This window comes from Scylla paramamosain, chromosome 44, assembly GCF_035594125.1.
Source record: "Scylla paramamosain isolate STU-SP2022 chromosome 44, ASM3559412v1, whole genome shotgun sequence".
In the NCBI taxonomy this organism is placed as follows: Eukaryota; Metazoa; Arthropoda; class Malacostraca; order Decapoda; family Portunidae; genus Scylla; species Scylla paramamosain.
Genome location: NC_087194.1, coordinates 1410015 through 1415014, shown reverse-complemented (window position 1 = coordinate 1415014; position 5000 = coordinate 1410015). Strand labels below are relative to the sequence as shown.

The following is a 5000-nucleotide window of genomic DNA, read 5'->3' as shown; positions in this document are numbered from 1 at the left end:
TACATAAAAAAAAAAAAAAAAGTTTTCCTTAACCTAACCTTGCCTTATGCGTGTGTCGGGCTGTCGGCCGGAATTTTCTGTATATTATGTATTTTTTTTAGTTAGATACACTGTCCAGCTTCCCTAAAAATCGAAATATGAAGTCAGAACAATTTATATCCAAGAAAATAATATCAACCACTTATTTCATTCTATAAATTTGAAGTTGACAAATTCAGCATGCGTTCTAGCGGCAGGCGGTGACAGACAGACAGCCAAAGACTCCTGCTGACGGGGGTAAGACATAAATTCTCATAGATTCTGTTAGTGATGACGGTTAGGTAGGGTCAACCATAAGCACTGTATAGAAAACGGGCCCTGCGTTGTGGCTCCATCGCATTCAAAGGCTCGTATTGATGTGACACTGATTTTAACGGTGTTTTAACGGTGCTAGTGACAGATTAACAATATTTCTGCTTTACCAACAGGATAAGCAGTAGAGAACTCGGGCAGTCATCTCTGCGTGGCCTTGAAAATAATGAGGGTAGAGCGATTCTGAATACGAGTCTAAAATAAGTGGTAAGTGGATTTAATGTGTATTTAGTTTTTAGTTAATGAATCATAATACCGTAGAATTTTATAGAAGTTTAGTTGCTGGTAAACTTAATATATTTGTATTTAGAGGAGTTGGTGATATGAAGTGGTCTGAATTGGCAATAGGCTGACCTGTATGCCTACCAAATATGTATTCTTACTTTTTATTTTATCTTTAAATTGATTAGATAAATGTTATTGAAGTTTTCATTGTGTCTGGTAAAGTTGACAGGCTACATTGGAAGTTATTGTGGTTTTCAAGGGTGTTTTCATGGTTCCAGTGGTAGTTAGAGAGAGAGAGAGAGAGAGAGAGAGAGAGAGAGAGAGAGAGAGAGAGAGAGAGTTTGTGTCAGCCCTAATCATTCTTCTTCTCTTTGTTTTCATCCAAACCCTCCTCCTCCCTTTCATCACACACACACACACACACACACACACACACACACACACACACACACACACACACACACACACACACACACACACACACACACACACACAATTCATTTCCGTTCATAATTTCTTCCACAACATAAAATCATGGAAGCCATCTCCTCCTCCTCCTCCTCCTCCTCCTCCTCCTCCTCCTCCTCCTCCTCCTCCTCCTCCTCCTCCTCCTCCTCCTCCTCCTCCGTCATAATGCCATAATATCTTGGGTTCCTTCTTCTTCTTCTTCTTCTTCTTCTTCTTCTTCTTCTTCTTCTTCTTCTTCTTCTTCTTCTTCTTCTTCTTCTTCTTCTATCACCTATTATTTTCCTCTCTCTCTCTCTCTCTCTCTCTCTCTCTCTCTCTCTCTCTCTCTCTCTCTCTCTCTCTCTCTCTCTCTCTCTCTCTCTCTCTCTCTCTCTCTTTCCTTTCCTTTCCTTTCCTTTCCTTACCACTTCAATTTGCATCTCTCCTCCTCCTCCTCCTCCTCCTCCTCCTCCTCCTCCTCCTCCTCCTCCTCCTCCTCCTCCTCCTCCTCCTCCTCCTCCTCCTCCTCCTCCATTAGCATGATGTTAATAGCAAGGGTCGGTCGTTAATGGAATTGTTCACACACACACACACACACACACACACACACACACACACACACACACGTAGGGTTGTATACAGGGTGTAGCAGGAGTTGTGTGTATGTATGTATGTGTGTGTGTGTGTGTGTGTGTGTGTGTGTGTGTGTGTGTGTGTGTGTGTGTGAGAGAGAGAGAGAGAGGGGGAGGGGGGCTGCTCAAGAAAGTAATACAAATATAAGCGAGAATAGAAAGAAAGAAAGAAAGAAGAAAATAAAGAAAATATTAGGACAATGGCAGCTAGAAATTGGTCTTTTAAGGAAAATCCTTTGACAATCCCGCCTATTTGAGAGAGAGAGAGAGAGAGAGAGAGAGAGAGAGAGAGAGAGAGAGAGAGAGAGAGAGAGAGAGAGAGATGCGAAGGGGAAAAGAAAAAGAAGCAAGGAAATTAAACGAAGCGAGAGAGAGAGAGAGAGAGAGAGAGAGAGAGAGAGAGAGAGAGAGAGAGAGAGAGAGAGAGAGAGAGAGAGCATTAATGTATGAGGATGAAGGGAAGGAAGAAAAAAAGAGAAAGAGAGAGAGGGAAAAATTAGAAGAGGAATAAAAAACGGAAGAGGAAGAGTTGCGGAAGACAGGAAGGGAAGAGGAAGAGGAAGGGAGGAAGGAAGAAGGGAAAGGGAAGAGCAGAGAGAGAGAGAGAGAGAGAGAGAGAGAGAGAGAGAGAGAGAGAGAGTTCTATGCCATTTTTCCTCCCCTTCCTAGTTAATCCTTTCTTATTTGCTCAATTTTTCCTCCTCCTCCTCCTCCTCCTCCTCCTCCTCCTCCTCCTCCTCCTCCTCCTCCTCCTCCTCCTCCTCCTCCTCCTCCTCCTCTTCCTCCTCCTCCTGAGTAAATAGACGCAAGACAATAAAGAAAGAAACAAGTAAAAAAAGATAATATTACTACTCTCTCTCTCTCTCTCTCTCTCTCTCTCTCTCTCTCTCTCTGGGTCGTGAGCGGGAGTGCCCAGTGTGTGTGTGTGTGTGTGTGTGTGTGTGTGTGGGGGGGGGGGCGGCGCCTGCTGGGGGGTGCCGTGGAGGAATGGGGTAGAGAATTTGTTGTTGTTGTTGTTGTTGTGGTGGTGGTGGTGGTGGTGGTGGTGGTAATTATCATCTTATCCTGTGGCATCTTAAGAGTGGAGGGCGTGATGGAGGAGGAGGAGGAGGTGGTTGTGGGTGGAGACTCAAGGCATGGTAGGTGTTCTGGCTGGACTTGGGTGGTGTTGGCGGTGTGGCAGGTCTGTGGTGGGTGTTAAGCCTGTCGTTTAAGGGTCAGCTTGAAAACTCACCGGAAAAATTTTGATGCTGCAAACCTTCCTGTACTGAGAATTGTACCCCCTTATTTATCAACGTCACCTTGCTGAACCCCACACTTAATGCTGCAAACCTTCCTGTACTGAGATTGTACCCCTTATTTATCAACGTCACCTTGCTGAACGCCCACACTTAATGCTGCAAACCTTCCTGTACTGAGAATTGTACCCCTTATTTATCAACGTCACCCTGCTGAACCCCACACTTAATGCTGCAAACCTTCCTGTACTGAGATTGTACCCCTTATTTATCAACGTCACCTTGCTGAACCCCCACACTTAATGCTGCAAACCTTCCTGTGCTGAGAATTGTACCCCTTATTTATCAACGTCACCTTGCTGAACCCCCACACTTAATGCTGCAAACCTTCCTGTACTGAAAATTGTACCCCTTATTTATCAACGTCACCTTGCTGAACCCCCCTTAATGCTGCAAACCTTCCAGTACTGAGAACTGTACCCCTTATTTATCAACGTCACCTTGCTGAACCCCCCTTAATGCTGCAAACCTTCCTGTACTGAGAATTGTACCCCTTATTTATCAACGTCACCTTGCTGAACCCCCACAATGCTGCAAACCTTCCAGTACTGAGAACTGTACCCCTTATTTATCAACGTCACCTGCTGAACGCCCACGCCTCGCATTTCTGTCACCTGCCACTGGACGGGAAAGTCTTCGTCAGCAGGGAACCAGGGAGTGTGAAGGGCGCCCTTATCACCCTCCACCTTGATCTAAACGCCCTGAAGACCTCGTTTGGGTCTCAGAAACTGGTAACAGGGCCGCGTCAGACACCTTGCTGCCCTCTTGCTTGCTCCTCGCCCACTACCTGTGCTTGTGGCAGTGCTGTACTTGGCAAGGGCAGGGCTGGGGGCGCCTCCTGAACTCCACCACCACCACCACCACCACCACCACCACCACCAGACTCTCCCTATGACTGTGTGTGTGGGGGTCGTTAAAGGAGGTGAGAAGGGCGTGACAGGAAGGGCATGGTGTGGGCTTAGTGACGCCGTTGAAGCCCCCTGGTGTTACTGGTGTGCAGGGACAGGATAGCACAGTGTAAGGCTTCTCCCCGCCCACCTCTCCCTGTCCCACCGTGCATAACAAGTGTACCTGTGTTGTGATTGGCAGGTTCGTCCTTCTCGCGAGATTTCCAGCCAATTAGAAAGGATTTTGGGACAAGTGCAAGTTTTGATTGGTCCGCGCAGGTGTTCTCTCCTCCCCTCTCCCCCACTTCCTCCCCCTCCCTCCCCACCAGAGGAAACTTTTCAGCTTATTTCACATGAGATTATGCCTGTCACTCCTCCCTCCCTCCCTCCCTCCCTCCCTCCCTCTCTCCTCCTTCTCTCCTTCCTTCCTTTCCTTCCTTCCTTCCTTCCTTCCTTCCTTCCTTCCTTCCTTCCTTCCTTCCTTCCTTCCTTCCTTCCTTCCTTCCTTCCTTCCTTCCTTCCTTCCTTTTCCCTTTAGATCACTCACACTAAAAATAAAAATCAGGAAGAAAATAAGAGAAATTATTATTATTACTATTATTATTATTATTATCATCATCATCATCATCATCATCATCATCATCATCCCCCTTCTATTTCATCAGGGAGAAAGAAAACGTGAATCATGGTCCCGTTTTCTATACCGTTATTCATGTTGCCTCATTTGTTATCCTAAACCGGGTGATTTTTTTCTTTTGCTTTTATTTATTCATTTTTTTCCCTTCCTCCCCCTTCGTTACATCCTGTGTGTTGAAAATGGTCTAGTTATTGCAACTGGGCCTCCTCCTCCTCCTCCTCCTCCTCCTCCTCCTCCTCCTCCTCCTCCTCCTCCTCCTATTTTTGTCTTCATTCTCCTCCTCTTCCTCCTCTCTGCTCTTGCCACGACTTCCCAAGGCCACAAGCAGGGTTCTCAAGGGTGTTTCTCCTGTTAATAATGTAAAAATCTTGTTAATCTGCCACTGGAACCTTAAAAACACCCTTAAAAACCCGTGTGTCATTTCAACTAGTCTTTGGAAAGTGGTGGAGGCGAGAGACAACTGTTTAAGAATATATTTTTAACAGAGGACAGCATGTTAGGTCAGTGAAGTAAGAACACGTTT

General features: G+C 46.0%; 1 long non-coding RNA gene across 1 annotated transcript in view; it reads left to right on the top strand.

The window, feature by feature from the left end:
* The window catches only part of LOC135093897 (uncharacterized), a 72785-nt gene that overhangs the window by 779 nt on the left and 67006 nt on the right, over nt 1-5000 (top strand). Inside the window, exon 2 of the long non-coding RNA XR_010263520.1 lies at nt 468-558. This is a non-coding gene — a long non-coding RNA (uncharacterized LOC135093897). The remainder of the gene's footprint in view (nt 1-467; nt 559-5000) is intronic.